At 41.3% G+C, this 18142-nt stretch overlaps 1 long non-coding RNA gene across 2 annotated transcripts in view; it reads right to left on the bottom strand.

The window, feature by feature from the left end:
• Positions 1-4482: 4482 nt before the first annotated feature.
• LOC122559216 (uncharacterized) overlaps positions 4483-18142 on the bottom strand; it is a 67879-nt gene continuing 54219 nt past the window's right edge. For both annotated transcript variants that reach the window (XR_015759275.1, XR_015759274.1), the window contains exon 5: positions 4483-8949. This is a non-coding gene — a long non-coding RNA (uncharacterized LOC122559216). The remainder of the gene's footprint in view (positions 8950-18142) is intronic.

Raw genomic sequence — 18142 nt, forward strand, 5'->3', positions numbered from 1 at the left:
TTGTGCTGCCCTTAGAAGGTGCAGGAGTTTAACAACCTGCTCCAGACAGTCCAAGCAATGCGAAACCAGACTCTGAATAGCTTACATCCAATGGGATACGCATATCGAGTATGTGTGGGTGTCCTTCCCTCCTTTTCTCAACTGCATGGATTTTGGGATTCTTTCAAACCCGCTCTCCATTTATGAATCATGACAAAGAGAAACATGGAAGGAGCTGGAGATAGTGATAACGGCAGAATAAGATTTAAGATCTATCATGTTTTAAAGAGATAATGTTACAACCAACTTGCAAAATGGCAGATTCCTCAGCCCCACTACACCTGGGATTGCCATTGAAGTTAATTATTTACACAAGTGCCCTCATATACTTCCTTCCATGTTTCACTTCTATTGTTTTCAGAAAGGAATCCTATTAAATCTGCATTTCATTCTCTCCTTCTCAGTTAGTTGTTTGCAAACCCTTTAATTATCATAGCTTCTTTTCTTGTCTCATAAATTTGATGAGAATTTCTCCTTGCAGTCCCATTCCATAGCTTGGTGATCTGTATTCTCCAATATTGAGGCCAATTCCTTATCATTATTTAGCCCAATTCAGATCAATTCAGTTTTGATATTGTTGTTAGTTATGACCTTTTTTTGCTTAACACTTTCTTTCCTTCCTCATCTTTACTTGATAACAGTTAAGTTTAAACTACTTTCTAGTCTTTTCCTGCAGAATTTGATCACAGTCTAATGTGGCTTTGAAGAGATAACAAGTAGGTTAGAGCAGGGAAACCCAGTGGATGTCATCTATCTATGCTTCCAAAAGGCCTTTGATAAGGTGCCTCACGGGAGGCTGCTGAGTAAGGTGAGGGCCCATGGTGTTTGAGGTGAGCTACTGGCATGGATTGGGGATTGGCTGTCTGACAGAAGGCAGAGAGTTGGGATAAAAGGTTCTTTTTTGGAATGGTAGCTGGTGACAAGTGGGGTGCTGCAGGGTTCAGTGTTGGGGCTGCAGCTGTTCACTGTATATATTAATGATTTGGATGAAGGGACAGGGAGCATTTTGGTGAAGTTCGCCAATGATACAAAGTTAGGCAGACAGGCAGGTGGTGCTGAGGAGGTGGGGAGGCTGCAAAAAGTTTTAGACAGTTTAGGAGAGTGGTCCAGGAAATGGCTGATGAAATTCAATGTGAGCAAGTTCAAAGTCTTGCACTTTAGAAAAAAGAATATAGGCATGGACTATTTTTTAAACGGTGAGAAAATTCATAAAGCCGAAGTCCAAATGGATCTGGGAGTGTTAGTCCAGGATTCTCTAAAGGTTGATTTGCAGGTTGAGTCCGTGGTTAAGAAAGCAAATGTAATGTTGTCATTTATCTCAAGAGGGTGGAATATAAAAGCAGTGATGTGCTTCTGAGACTTTATAAAGCTCTAGCTAGGCCCCATTTAAAATACTGTGTCCAATTTTGGGCCCCACACCTCAGGAAGAACATACTGGCACGGGAGGGTGTCCAGCGGAGATTCACACGCATGATCCCTGGAATGGTAGGCCTAACATATGATGATCGACTGAGGATCCTGGGATTGTATTCATTAGAGTTTAAAAGGTTGAGGGGCAGATCTAATAGAAACTACAAGATAATGCATGGCTTAGAAAGGGTGGACGCTGGGAATTTGTTTCCGTTAGGTGAGGAGACTAGGACCCGTGGGCACAACTTAGAATTAGAGGGGGTCAATTTAGAATGGAAAAAAGGAGACATTTCTTCAACCAGAGAGTGATGGGCCTGCAGAAGTCATTGCCACGAAGCGCAGGAGGCCAGGACGTTGGGTGTCTTCAAAGCAGACATTGATAAATTCTTGATCTCGCAAGGAATTAAGAGCTATGGGGAGAGTGCGGGTAAGTGGAATTGAAATAGCCATCAGGCATAATTAAATGGCGGAGTGGACTCAATGGGCCGAATGGCCTTGCTTCCACTCCTATGTCTTATGGTCTTATGGCTTCAATGTTTCCCAGTAATACAACTCCTACTTGTGTCAGTAATGATACTATTTTGCTGTAAAGTGGAACACTTCCTTCCCATGGTACACTTCAGTCATATAATAACACATTCCTAATTATCCTTATGTTGATTGGTATACATGGCTTAGATAGCAATCCAAAGATTAAACCTCAGTGGTCCTGCTTTTTAGTTTAACTTGTAGATTCAGCCCTCAGTTTAGGACGTCTTGACTTCTTTTCCTGTGTCTTTATTCTAACAACATGGTAATTAGTATCCCCCAACCTTTTCCAGTCTCTTAAAAGCATCCCTTACCCTGACTTTTCTGCTTCTAACTCTCTCCAAAGATTCCAATTCTTCAATTATGCTCTCTTCTTAAACTGTCTGTTGCTTTGACAGTGCCATAGTTTGCATTCAGGACATTCTCCACAAACATGCTTCGTATTTGATAATGTAGTGAGAACATCGTGTGTATTAGACAGGACCAGATACTGTGCAGTGTCTTTCTCTGTCCTCACTTAGTTTCCCCACTCTGCTGATTATCAGTTAAAAGCCCCTCTTTCCGTGCATGGAGTTCTCTCTTTGGTGTGACTGTGCGTCAGGGGAAACTATCCAACTGCTCTTGAGCTGTTGGAGAGTCTCTAACTTAAATTGCAGCTCAATGATAAAACCGAAACAACATGTCTCCTGATTGTGGTCATTTATGACAGTCTCACCATGTCAAATTGAAACAACATTGAGTTCTATGCACACTCTGTAGTAGAATAATGCATTTTATATATTTTATATATATTATATATATATCAGTACACAGTTGTTAATTTATCATTTTTGTGCTGATTCATCTTTTTAGACTTTTCACTTTGTTTCGCTGCTTTGATTGTTCTATTTAGCTAATTTACCCCATTCATAATTGTCACATCTCACAACTAGCGTGTAATATGCCTTTAAGAGATATGCTAATGATATCATCACAATACCATGGTATGTAATCTGTATCTACAATAGTGTCATTTCCCATACGACTGGGGCCACTTACAGCATGACAAACCAAGGGAAGCATACTAGTATTTATCAATATGGGCGGCACGGTGGCACAGTGCCTCACAGCACCAGAGACCTGGGTTCAATTTCGTCTTAGGCGACTCTCTGTGTGGAGTTTGCACATTCTCCCCGTGTCTGTGTGGGTTTCCTCTGGGTGCTCCGGTTTCCTCCCACAATCCAAAAATGAGCAGGTTAGGTGAATTGGCCAGGCTAAATTACCCGTAGTGTTAGATGAAGGGGTAAATGGAGGGGAATGGATCTGGGTGGATTACGCTTCGGCGGGTCGGTGTGGACTTGTTGGGCCGAAGGGCCTGTTTTCACACTGTTAATAATCTAATTGCTCAGTATCATTTCAGATACAGCATATATGTAAAAATCAGGAGTTGCAATAAACATTTATTCAATTTTTTTTCAGTACTGTATAAATCATGTCTCGTTGTGCTGTGGGAGCTAACATAAGTATCATGTCATCAGGTATGAACACCATGCTCAAGGTAAAAGCCTATCACCACACCTACAGCAGATTGTGAGGTTAGAACATGTAGAATTAACTGCAGCATCAGTTTACATAGAAATATTACATGTCTGTAGATCCTTCAAGGCAGCAGTACATGTAGATAAGCTGGTTAAGATACTTGTCTTTAATAGTTAAGGCACTGAACTCAAAAGCAAAGGGGTTATGATGGAACTAATATGGAGCAAGTGTTTTCAAGAGGAATTGAGGAAAACTGTTTTCACCCAGAGAGTTGTAGGTATTTCAAACAAACTGCCCCTTAAGATATTTAAGAAGTAGTTAGATGAGCACTTGAAATGTCATCGCAAGCAAGGCTACAGGCTAGATGTTGGAAAATGGGATTAGAATAGATGGATGTTTGATGACTAGTGCAGACACGATGGACCCAAGGATCTCTTTTCCATGTTGTAAAAACTCTATGACCCCCACATCATATTGCATCAGTTATCAACTTTATAAAGGCATTTATAGCTTCCATGTTATACCAGGATGAGGTTCTGACCTCATATTGGTACCAGCACCGCCTACTTGCGGAGCGTTTCAGAGAACACCTCTGGGACACCCGGATCAACCAACCCAACCACTCTGTAGCTCAACATTTCAATTCCCCCTCCCACTCCACCAAGGATATGCAGGTCTTTGGACTCCTCCATCGTCAGACCACAGCGAAACGACGGTTGGAGGAAGAACGCCTCATCTTCCGGCTAGGAACCCTCCAACCACAAGGGATGAACTCGGATTTCACCAGTTTCCTCATTTCCCCTCCCCCCAGCCTGTCTCAGTCAAATCCATCAAATTCAGCACCGCCTTCCTAACCTGCAATCTTCTTCCCGACCTCTCCGCCCCCACCCCAGTCTGACCTATCACCCTCACCTTGACCTCTTTCCACCTATCACATTTCCGACGCCCCTCCCCCAAGTCCCTCCTCCCTATCTTTTATCTTGCCTGCTGGACCAACTTTCCTCATTCCTGAAGAAGGGCTAATGCCCGAAACGTCGATTCTCCTGTTCCCTAGATGCTGCCTGACCTGCTGCGCTTTTCCAGCAACACATTTCCACCAGCACCTATTCCCAACTTCATAACATTACACAACTTTATAACATTACACAACTTTATCTGCCTTTCTCAGCTGCTGCTGAAATCTCCATTCTCCACTCAAGACTTAATGGTTCAAACCATTGGCCACTCTTCCACATTTATTCTATCCTCCATCTGAGGTCAGCCAGAACTCAGCGGTCAATTCCTTAACTTGCAGCAAGCCCTGTGCTCAATGATTTACATTTCTTCTGGTCAAAAATTATTTTGACTTTAAGATTATTATCCTTGTTTTCAAATTCCCCCATAGCCAATCCCCTCCTGTTTCAGTTGCAAATTTGCAGTACCGACTGCTTCCAGCAATGGTTTAGGTATAGTGTTGCCGTCAATTTTCCTTTTTACTATTTTAAAACACATTAATCTTAGCAATAGGATTTAAGCTATTTCCTGCTAGCAATGGGTACAAGTTACATTGGTTAGTCAGACAGAATTATGAAGACAATCTAGAGCCACACATAACATGTCTGATTTCATCTTGATTTCGCGCTAACCACCTTAATTCTTTACCAAAGACTCTGTGACTTCATCTTTGAGTCTGTGACTTTGAGCTTAATGCAGTTTTCAAACTGAACCTTTTCAGAACCATTGCCTGTAGCATCTAACCACAACCGTCTTAGGTATCTGCTTTAATTCTGGTCTGATGTGCTTTCTCCATTACAGTTTCTCTTCCATTGATGCCTCAGTCCCAGGCCCTGGTATTCCAGCCCTTCACCTCTCCTTTCTTCCTTTAAGACACTCCTTAAAACCTGCCCCAATGTCCAGCTTTTGGTCAGCTAGCCAACCAGCTGCTTACGGGGCTCAGCGTGATACTCTGTTCTTTAATGGTCCTGTGAAGTGCCTTGGAACATCTCAGTTTTCTGAAGACACTGTATGAATAAATAGTCGTAGTTGCAGTGATATTAAACTTGAAACATTAACTTTTTATTGTTTCTGCAGATGCTGCCAGACCTGTTGACTTTCTCCAGCACTTTGTCTTTATGCTTTATGAATATCAATTGTTTATATGTTGTAGTTGGACATCATTGCCTCTTCATCATTAAGCCCTACATTATTTCAAAATAACTTTATAATCTACTATAGTATAAAATGTTGCAAAGAAAAACTAATTAAAGAATTGGCCATTTTATTCATCAGTCTCTATGACTCCTCACTTCACTACTGATAGTCATCCTTTTGCTTCATCTTTTACTATTCCAATTTTGCACTATGATTCAAATCTCATCCATTCATTCCTGTGGTGTTTGTGCTGATGTGAATGAGTCGCTATATTTAATGCAGATGAAGTAAGTATTTAACTTGAATTTGAAAAAAGAGCAAGGCTATATAGGTTATATTGTGGGTTTTGCTCTGGTGATACAGAGAGATGTGATCAGTTCTCGATTATTGCCATTAGATCATGCGTTGCTGTGACAGGATACCTAATATTACCTATCATTAGTCACAGCCACCTTAGATGTTCAGATTTTCTAATATTTTGAACTGCTGGAAGTATGAGCTGATGATTACACAATGAGGGAAACCAAGCATCTTTGACTTGAATGAACAGGGAATGAAGCTGTTCATCTCTTTAAGCAATCAGATTGAAAGATTGGAAAGTTAACAATGCAAGGACTGAGAAGCAGGTGCAAAAGGCAGTGAGTGAATTCTAAATCACATCACGTACACAAAAGAAGAAACGACACGAAGGAAAAGTTCAAAATTATTTCAGATTTTACAATCTTGTTTCTTCTGAAATTTCTGATGAAATCTGAAATGTATCAAATGTAACAGATTTTTGCTGGAGCTGATGGGAAGTGAAAACCTTTGTTAATTTCTCAGATCTTCCAAACCCCGGCAAATTGGGAGACTGGATAGACAACTCAAAATACCCTTGGAATCCTGCGAAATTACTGACCTCTGTGGATATTGCTTGTGCAAAAGACTCCAGTTCTGATCTATATTCGGAGACTTCAAGCAGTTCTTTACTACTTATCTGAGGTCATTCAGGAATTGTTCAACAGATTAAAATGTTGTCTACTTCCTGGGTAATTCAAGAACTGAATCCACAATCATGCACACTAACCCATTCCATTCCCCCACCCCACCCACCAATCTCTCAACCACTTCCCTGACCCATGATCATTACCTTGCTCCAGATTCAACTTGACTCAACCACTCTTCAAACCACATGAACTCCTGGCCACCCAACGAACTCCTGTATTCAACACGACTAACCTCTGACTTTCCCTGACTATGCCGCCCTGACCATACCTGACTACTCACACCACCCAACTTCTCCCTCCCACTCTGACCTGTCTTATCCTCCTGATCCAACCCAACTGAAACCTCTGACCCACTTACCCAATGCCCCTACCTGCTCCACTTACCAATGCCTCACATCCACTCATCCACCTTATCCATTCATTCATTCATCTGCAGCCACATTCATTCATTCACTAGCATTCATTCTAGAATATTAAACTGATTTTGCAGTAGCTAATGCTGTTAAAATGTGGGTGCGTCTTGTTTGCCCTCTAACATAGTAGTGCTGTGATCAGCCTTTCAATGGACCTTGCACTCATATTTCTGGAGAAACCGGGCTACATGACCTCACTGGTCCTTTGGTATCTGAAAATTTCTAGCAGGCAGCAATGATTGCTAACACAGCAGAAGATTCAGACCAAAGCTAACGACCCAGATTCTGTCATCACTTCAGCTCTCAGACTTCTTGTCTTTTAAGGAGTGACTTGCTGTCAATGGGCAAGTGGCAGTATTAGTGAGGCTCTTCAACTGGTCAATGAGGCCAGCCAAGACCAATTTCAAAATATGGTGGGTTCTGAGGTCCTCAGAAATATGAAGGAGATTTAAGCCTTTGTACAGAGAGTGAAATAAAGAGAGTGAAAGGAAGAGAGTGAAAGAAAGGTGGGGTAAAAAAAAAGATAAAGAGCCAGAAAGGTGCAAAACATTTGTTAAAAATTTCAAACAACACTTACATTTTGGAAGAGTAAAGCTCTGCGCCAGAAAACCAAATTTTCAGTAACATAGGTGTTCATAAGCAATTATAATTCATCATGTCATTAAAATTCATTTATAATTGAGTGCACCAGCCGAATATTTCTGTATGTTCTCCCTCACTCAAACTCTTCTCCCTCCTGCCATCTGGCAGAAGATACCAAAGCATTCGGTCTCTCATGGCAACAGTTTCTTCCCCCAAGCCTTAACATTGCATGATCGGAATCTTTTCCCTCTGAAATTCTTTGTAAGACTTTGAATTACTGCTGGAACAATGTCTATTAAATATCATTCTTTTATTACACTGTAATTTGTGGGTTCTGCAGTTCTTGCATACTTTATGCTGCCTTTTGTATGATCGTGTAGTTTGCGCTGTCCATGTAGCACCTCGGTACTGGAGGAACACTGTTTCATTTCTTTACTGTATCCGTTGTATACGGTAGAAATGACAAATAAAATCTACTCTATTCTCTACTCTAGTCATTGGTTACTCATAGATAAGGACAACAACTTCATGCACTTGCATGGATTTCCATGATGGTTCTATTGGTGAGGGACTGGTATAGCACCAATTATGGAAAAATTGGGACAGCAGAACCAAGATAGCAAATTCTTGCCTTCAATTATGCAGGTGGTGATGTCTGACATCCACAAGTTGATATGTGATTCACTCTGTAATTTTGAGTACAGATTGCCTCACTGTTATTCTCAACACAAAATATCAATATTCAATGCTTACACTTTAAGCTATTCCTCCTTCTACACTTTCTGCAGAGGTCTGTATGGCACCTGACTTCAGATGTCAAGTGTAATGCATTGTTATTAACTTTATTTGGATTGACTTCTTCATTGGAGCTGATGGTGTAATATGAACCATTCCTCTCATTAAAACAAGTGAACTGAAATTGATCATTTCTGTCCAGGTTTTGCATTTGTCAATCATGTGGTTGCATTTATTCAGATACTGTATCTTTCATTTCTTGCAGCTTTTTTTGAAGGCGTAAACTTATTACTTCCTTCAGGGATACCAAGTGTCTTTTCCTGAGCCAGGTCTAATTGCCAGTCCGCATATGGCTGCAGAGATGCTTGAATGTTTCTGTAAAATGTCAAGCAATATTCTTTGCTCCTCTGCCAATATCATTTGAATCTTCTGCCAGTGGTTTGCCAAGTGAATCCGCTGTTCCCTCTGCTCTTCAGTAATGATCATTCTTAGAGGTTTCGCCAGTGAGTGTCAACAAATTATGAACGGCCTGAATGGTCCACAACTTGTTCCTTGGTCCTGGGTGTGCCTGATCTCATGACCATCAGATTCTTATTTCCTGCATGTTACTGAAAAGAAAGACATGTTGCTACGATTTTCCATCTTTCACACATCAGGACAAACACAGGAATGCCAAATTGCAAACAATTTATACGGCAGGCAAAAAGTGTGCTTATTGGTGGCAAACTGAGTCTGATTGCCATAGAAACGGCAATTGGGAAGTCCAGGCTTCCCAAGCTCCCAGGTGTTTTGAACGAGGAACAATGCTTTAACTATTTCTTTTACTTGCAGAGAATGTGTCTCTGATTGTGAATGTATGTCACTTATAGAGTGATAGAGTCATACAGCACGGAAACAGCTCGTCCATGCTGACCAAGTTTCTCAATCTAAACTTGTCCATTTGCCTGCATTTCAGCCACATCCCTTGAGTCCTTTCCTATTCATGGACCTGTGCAAATGTCTTTTAAATATTGTAGCTCTTGTAATGTCATTCCAATCACTACTTCCGGCTCATATTCCTACACTGCTTTGTTCCATTGCACAACTTTTAACTCTACGTCATAACTTTCCCTCCTGTGTCTTTCTGGATTCTTGTTACAGGATCAGACTCTTGTTACTCTTTCAGGACTCTTGATACATGATACAGCATTTGATCATTTCCAAGTGTACGAGTCCTTCCCGACTAAAATCAGTGCCCTTTCTTGCTTTCCACCAAAGCATGTCATTTTGTCAGTCCATAGATCTGTCAGTTTGTTCATCACCTTCTAGCAAATGTAAGTTACAAACACAACTGATAGTGCATAAAGTGTTGTTTGAGGGTTTATATTTGCATTTGAAGCAATTCAGAAGAAGGTTATGTGACTGTTTCTTCAAATGAAGAGCTTATCTTAAGAGGCAAAATTGAACTGGTTGAGTCATTGCAGTTTAGAAGAATCAGAGGTGAATCATATAAAATATTCAGAGAGCCCGAAAGGCTAGATACTGGGAAGATGCTTCTTCTAGTGTGGAATCTAGAGGTAAGGGGCACAGTTTAAAAATAAAAGGTCTCCCATTGAAGGTGGAGGTGAGAAGGAATTTCTTCCCTGAGCCTTATTAATCTTTCGAATTCTGTTCCCTAGACAGCAGTTGTCACTAAATTGTTGAATGTAATGTTACTCTGTTGAGTAGAATTTTGATTGACAAGACAGTTAAGGGTTATAGCAGAGATAGGCAGGAAAGTAAATGTTACAATAGAATCAGCAATGATGATAACAAATGTAGAATGGGCTGGATGGATTAAATGAACTACTGATATTATTTTTCAGGATTTTGAACCTTATTCCTCTAGTTGGAAAAACATCTTTTTTGATACTTTCCAAATTTCTGTTCATTTTTCTCTTAAAGACTCGACTGTAAAATAAAAGATCAGTTTGCAGAGTTACACATCCAATACAGAGACTGATCTGTTGAGAACACAATATGGGTGTGAAGTCTCTCGCAGTTTTCTGTTGCATTTTCACTTTAATTCACTGTCTGTATTTCAAGAGAGTGTTGAGTGACCTCAGGCAACTTGAATACAGGGACTGAGGATATATCGCAGATTACTCTGTTCCTCATCTAACAGATATATCAACACAAATTGTAGTAAGAGCTCCTTGGCAGCATTGAGCAAAGGAACCTAAGTTGTTTTACTTCTCTAGCTAGTTTGAGACCAATTATATTTCCCTCACTGATATTTAGATTGAGATGAGCTAATACAGTACAGACTATTAGCAACCAGGGGATCTTTCCAATGCTAAGTCAATCAGCTCCACACTGTGCAGTGCAATCACCAAATGACCCATCAGAGATGTGGAAACTAATTGGTAAAGGCCTTATGCTGAGATAGAACAGGCTATATAGGTCATTTCATAGTTCGCTGCATTAGATTGTGCTTATAAAAATAGTTCTCATCTCGTATGTAAACTTCCAAATGCACCAATTGCCTTGGGATCACCATCAAGCCACTTGTCTGCAGAATTTATATTTGCTTCAGGAAGTCATCTGTAAACAGAGCTATAAAAACTGTTTCAGATGTACTATCTGTAGCTTGTTTAGGACTGTTGTTCAATGATTTACACGTGCTGCTTGTAAATCAAAATACCTTATGAACAAATAATGTTTGTTAGTTGAAATAGTGACAGCAGGTTACAAAGTTTGACGAAGACAACAACTCTATAAGCTGGCAGACCATTCACCTGTTGCTTTACCATCAAAGGTCACAACTCTTTTCTCAACATTGGCTTCCTCCACTCCCACCACTTGACCAGAAGTCATCTCTCCTGTAAATATGGAGACCTTGAGTTCCAGGCCACTTCCTTGATAATGAAAATCCAGCAGCCATAGTGATACTGTAAGTGACAGGGATGATCTGTCATTCCTGTATTTAAATACTACTGAAGGTTGCAGGAACAAATGAGAGCCATGTGAAAGTTCCTTGTAGACTGTTAATCAACAGGCCTCATTAACTGATGCCGGTTTGCAGATACTGGGGAAATTGTGTCCTTGGCAGACAGGGTTTTGTTATTTCTTATCACTTCATTCCTTTGTTTCACTGCCTTTCAATCCATCTCTTCCCTCACATGAGACACTGGCACATACTGCAGACAGTTATACAGATGGCATGGAAATCTTACATTTCTACGTCAGTATGTAGGGACCTCAATGGGCCAATGCACAGGGTGTTTATTATAAAAGAACACCATCTATCCTTTCATAGCAATATTTGTTTGCCCCTGCACTGATGTCCTTGGACAGCAGTGAAGAGTTACATCCTGGATTTTACTTTTTGCTTCCTCAACACACAACAAATTTCACTTGAAACCAGGAACTTCCAGGTTCGCACCTGATGAGGGTTGATGGCTGAAGGGACATGTTCTGAGCATGAGGCAAACCTGTAAGGTGTCACTTCCACAAATGAGTAAAGGCTGGCATAGTGGTTGTGATGGTATCAGGTCCTCAATCATCCTTACAGTGACTGAAAAGTGGGCATAAGCAGCTGAGAGCTCAACACTAGCATAACTGATTCCATTCATATTCACGATCAGCCAGCAGCTCTTTTCACAGTTAAACGTCAAGGTATCGCCTTACTGTTACTATTGCTGTACTATTGCTGTGTGCTGGAAGTCACTGTTACATTGTGCCCTTTGCTGGATTGCTCACACTGTATTTCGTGGCTTTCATCCCTATGTGAAGCATACGTCCAATCACATAGGAATAAAAAGCCATAGAACACAATGGAGATAAGTGACTGTGTTCATGACAATGCTGAATCTGCAGAAACCTTGTTGACTTGCCACAATTATCGCAGGGGCCATTGTAGAAATAGCTTAACATTAGCTTTACATGTCACAGTATGATGAATCAGAGCCTACTGCCTGTAAGCCTGAATCTTGATGAATCCAGTTGTCAAGCATTGTTATCCACAGTAATAATAACTAGTTATGGTAATACAGGGCCTTTAACATAAAAAAAAACAAGGCACTTTACTGGACCATGATGAAACAAAAAATGAATCCAAAACACTTAAGGAGATATAAGCACAGATGAGGAAAACATTAGTCTTGGTTAATGGGTTTTAAGTCATGTCTTGAAGGTAGAAATCAAGATGGAGAGGCAGGGAGGTGTTGGGATGGAATTTCGGTGCTCAGGACTGAGGCAGTTGAAGGCACAATCACAAATAGAGGAACATTTAAAACTGGGAAGACATAAGAGGCTAGAATTAAGGATATTAGGGTAATAGATTTGTGTGACTGGAGAATATTATAGGGAAAAGGAAGGAGACGATCCAGGAGGCAATTGAAAACTGGGATAACAAATTTTGAAATTAAGTCATTGCATGATTGGGAATAACATTGGTTAGTAAGTGAAGGGATGATAATGGAATGGGAGGTGGTGCAGTTTACAATGTGAAGACATAGACTGCAGACTTTCGGATGACCTCAAGAATGTGGAAGAGCTGCCACGAGTGGACTGAAGTAGTTGAGTCTAAAAGTAACAAAGGCAGAGAGGTCGTTTGGGCAGCAGTTGAGGCTAGGAGGGGTAAAGTCAACCAATGTGGCAGAGGTGGAAATAAAAGGCTGTAATAATGGAGCATAGATGAGGTCAGAAGTTCAACTCAGCATTAAATGATGCCAAGATTGGAATCACCTCAGACTGTTGTCATATAAATGAGAAAGAGGATAGAATTCTGAGGGATGCCAGAAATAATAGTGCTACAGCAGGAAGATAAGCCCTTGCAAGTGATGCTCTGGCTACAAGTAGCGAGATGAGAACCAAATCAGGTGAGAGCAGTTCTATATAGTTGGATGACAGTGGAGAATTGTTGGAGAGAATGTTGTGATGAATAATGCCAAAGTTGCAGGCAGGTTATGAAGAATGTGGAGAAAAAAATGTAGCATTGTCGTAGACATTTGGAATACCATTTGTGTCTTTAATAAGAGCTCTTCCAATTCTGTGGCAGAGCTGGAAACCTAATCTGAGGGACTCAAATGTAGAGTTCCTGTGTTGATTTGGGAGACAACAACACAGTACAGATTTTGGGGAAGGAAAGGAGATTGAGCGGGTGAGGTATTGGGATTAAGGAGAGGACAGGATGATGACAGCACATTTGCACATTTAAAGGAGACAGGGTCAATATTTAAAGAGAGACAACTATTTACAACATCGGCTAATATACGGACTCGGTGGAGGTGTTGGATGAACCACAGTCTAGGGGTATTAGGATCGAGGAAGAGGAATTGGATCTCATGGACACAATGACCTACAGGAGGGCATGAAGGGAGCTCAGAGAGAAAATAGAGGGAATTCAAGTTCATTGTTAGGGCAGGGGACAGAGTTACAGAATGTTTGGCTAAGTATACTAATGGAAGGAAGGGGTGAGGTAAAAGCAGCTTATCCCGTGGACTTGATCCTCATTACAAATATGCCCGTGAATTCCTTGCACTTACTTTTGGAATTGAAGATGGAGTGAATTGAGGAAAGTTGCTTAAGAGGATGGTTTTTCAGGAAAGAAAAGAACGTAGGGCTAATCTTTGCATTTCAGGATGATGTTAGAATAGTGAGCATTAAATATTAAACTTGCAAACATTTTGTTTGTAAAAGCACTGTTTAACCAGATATTCAGATCAGAACTGAAATGAATATTGCCAGGGTTTGATTTGTAACCTTGATTCAAACAAGAATCTATGAAAAATGATTACTTGTCTACAACAAACCTGCAACGTGACTGATAATTGCTCAGGAAATGAGGTAAAGAGACTCTTAAAACTAATGTTTACTGCAATTATGGAAGATGCTTGGAAATTTCTCATCCATTTTCCATCATAGAAGTGCTGGACTTCTATGGACATTCACTGTCAATGGAAAAATAAAATATTAGCTATGAGATGGATCTTTATTTCTGTGTTTAAAAACTAACCGGATTATTTACTTTGATTGGTCTCTTCCCTTCATGGAGCCAGAAGCAAGTGCTATCCTGCTGTTCGCTCCTTTGCATTTGTGAGCCACTTGGGAGTGATCTTCATACAGTGTCTTCTCTATGAGGAAAAAGCAATGCATTCCACTTCATGCGTACCTACTGCATGATGTGCGAATGGCTAGAGTGAAGCCAGAGAATTAATGGTCCTGAATTTTATCTTGTACTGGTCTTTAAAGCAGTATGATTCATTAAATCCATTCAGCTGTTTTGTACCTAATAGGATACGAATCAAATGTGGTAATATCAAACTGTTTGACTCAGACTGGAGCTTTGGAAATATGCTGAAAATTTAGCTTGCATAACGAATTAAGTTTAACACATTTCTATCAGCTGTATGAATGAAAAGTCCATTCAATAAAAATTATGGTTCAGGTATTTGTTCGCTATCGTAAGTAATTTACCACGAATAGTGTGGACTGGTGATCACTTCTTAGTCTTCATTGACAAATGCTAACACTAGCCTGAGCAGGAAGATGACCTAATGCGGCTCTCCTTTTGACCCTCCCCCTTCTGGCTCTCTGACTGAAAGCTCCTGATGCACCAGTCTAACATTTGAGGTCAGGTTCAAAAATGAGATTTGGATCCCATGCTGAAATTGTGACCTTCCATCTTTATGCAGAGATGTATACTAGGGATGTTTTTTAATCATCTAAACTAAATTTGAGTGCATAAGTAAAGGAAGCTAACTGCCAGAGATTGCATTCATAGGAAAAGTTTCTACAAAGCAACAATGGGAGACTTAGGGATCATATACACTGAAGAGGGCTTCCTGTGGAATGACAGCTGTATCAGTTGCCAGGTAACCATGCTACTGTTGTTACAATGATTTTGGATGAAAACATTCTATCAATGACAGCAGAGCTGAACCCAGCAAAAAGGAGGACAAGCAGTGAAAGAGACTAACTACTGTAGACTGCTGTGCTGAAGCATTCAAGTTTTTCAGTGTTTATGAAGATAAAATGCCAGGACCAACTTGGAGAAGAGGAGGGCAGCCCCAGTTATTCACTGGGCAATTCAATCATTTACCACTGCTACCTGAAGCCCTCTCATAACCTTCTGCACATCAACCTGATTGAGCAGTAAACAGGGGCATCGATGAGGGAAATCTAGGGTTTGACCCACTTAAGAGTTATCAAGTCATAGAGTTGCACAACATGGAAACAGACCCTTCTGTCCAACCAGCCTATGCTGAACATAATCCCAAACTAAACTAGTCCCACCTGCCTACTCCCAGCCCATATCCCTCTCAACCTTTCCAAATGCCTTTTAAACGTTGTGATTGTACCCAGTTCCTCTGGCAGCTCATTTCATACTCGCACCACCCTCTCCATGAGAAAGTTGCCCCTTCAGTCCCTTTTAAATCTTTTCCCTCTCACCCTAAACCTATGCCCTCTAGCTTTGGAATCTCCTCCCCCAGGCAAAAGACCATATCTATTTACCTTGTTCATGCACCTCATCATTTTATATACCTCTATCAAGTCACCCCTCAACGTCCATGCTCCAGTGAAAATAGCCCTCGTTTATTCAGCCTCTCCCTGTAGCTCAAACCCTCCAATCCTTGTAAATCTTTTATGAATCCTTTCAAGTTTTAAAACGTCCTTCCTATTGCTGAGAGACGAGAATTGCACATGGTATTCCAATAGTGGCTTAACCAATGTTCTGTACAGCCACAACATGACCCCCAACTCCTCTACCTTTATGCAATGCTGGGGGAAGAGTGACCATGGCAGTGTGATGACAATAGTCTACACTACTGAAAATCTCTCCAGCATTCCATGTAATAATGGGGTGGCTGAGTGACTGAGTAAAAACAGAAAGAACAGGACGGGATAAGTAAGCAAGAGATCAACTTCCTCCAAGGCAAACTGTGATTCCAACAACTCTGGTAACTTGTGGGCTGACAACAAGTAAGAACAGTGAAGGCTGCCAGAGTTTAAAATTCCTCAACTGGTTTATTCGAGTCCCTGCAGTGCCTCCTTGATCATGTTAATGTTCTCTGTAATAACCTGGAAAACTGGTCAGTCATCAAGGCTTGTCAATGAAAGCTACCTTGCCAACAGTGCCCTCGTAACAGGCAGATTGTTTTCACAGAAGAGCGAGGTGAACAACCCGGCCTAACAGCTCATCAAGTGCCATGCGATATTTTTCGAATTGTCCAAGGAATGTTATGAATGTAGGAATTGGTGTTGAATTCCACTGGTAAGGTGAGGTACAAAATTGACAACTGGAACTGAGTTACTGCAACAGTTCATTTTGCTGCTAATGAACTCTGTGTGCCTGATTCTCACTGGTGCACCTGGACAATGGCTTATCTAATGGCTTTGCAAGCAGCTCGCACATTTCCCAGCTGTGCTCACTAACAGGGCAACAGCCCTCGTCTGACAGTCTCAGTGATTGTTGCATTAATTTATTCCAGGCCATCCCTGAACTTTACAGCGAGCCAGCATGTCCTGCCTTTTTAGCAGATGGAACAGCCACTGGGAAGAAAAAGAAGATAGTTTAATAGTAACAGGCAAACCTGATGTGAGAGTTTAGAACGTGCTGTGGAGTTATGATGCTTTCTCAGATCATTATCTGCACTTAGCATCTTACTTACCTTTTTCAATCCAAGTCGAGAATGGTTTTCGGCCATTGCAAGATGCATGCTTTTCCCACCCTTTTTGATTCGAATTTGGATGTTCAAAAGACATGATGCTTCTCTATCTTCTGAGCTATGATGTTCTAATTCCAGAATGCCCATCATTTCCAGCAAGCCAGGAATGAATAGATGGGTCAGGTGTTTTATATAAGGAAAACCTCAAGTCAGACAGACAGGACCGTGTTTGTGAATCGGGGTCAGATCATTCATGTACAAACAAAGGGAGGTCCTGCCAAGTGCAGGATGTGTGCTGACCCCAGGTCTGTGCATCAATGTTGCCAGCAAAGATTGGGAAAGATTTTCTGCACATTGACGGTGCGACCTCTTACCAGTTGTTTGGCACAACTAATCCACACTAGCAGTTGCCTTTCACACAAGCAAATAGTCTTAATATATTTAACCACACTGCTCCCATATTCTTTTAAGTCCATAAATCTAATTTGATACCATGTTCAGCACAACACTGTGAGCCAAAGGGCCCGTTCCTGTGTTGTACTGTTCTATGTTCATTTCCTTCAGTAGATTACTCAAGTTAGTCTTGAACATTGTTCTAAGTGGGAATTCTAACCAAGAGTAGGATTCTGGTGAGGGGCATAGTGACAAATCGAGGCAAGGTGATCGCCAAACCACCCACCAACATGACCACCATCCTCACTACCTACCCCTGCTACTTGGCTTACATTCTTTTAACCGGGCCTCGTCCTCAAGAGAAAGTGAGGACTGCAGATGCTGGAGATCAGAGTCGAGAGTAGGGTGCTGGAAAAGCACAGCAGGTCAGGCAGCATCTGAGGAGCAGGCGAATCGATGTTTTGGGCATAAGCCCGTCATCAGGAATGAGGCTTGTGGGTCAGGGCTGAGATAGATAGGAGGGGGGTAGAAGTAGGGGGAAGGTAGCTGAGAAGGCGATAGGTAGATGAAGGTGAGGGGGAAGGTGATAGGTCAGGAGGGGGTGGAGCAGATAGATGGGAAAGGTGATGGACAAGTCTGGAGGGCGGTGCCGAGTTGGAGGCTTAGGACTGGGATAATTTGGGGAAGAGGAAATGAGGAAACTGTTGAAATTCACATTGATCCCATGTAGATGCAGGGTCCAAAGGCGGAATATGATGCATTCTTCCTCCAGGTGACA

This window comes from Chiloscyllium plagiosum, unplaced genomic scaffold (genome assembly GCF_037043375.1).
Source record: "Chiloscyllium plagiosum isolate Xiang-an unplaced genomic scaffold, Cpla_swu_hap1 HiC_scaffold_14, whole genome shotgun sequence".
Classification (NCBI taxonomy): Eukaryota; Metazoa; Chordata; class Chondrichthyes; order Orectolobiformes; family Hemiscylliidae; genus Chiloscyllium; species Chiloscyllium plagiosum.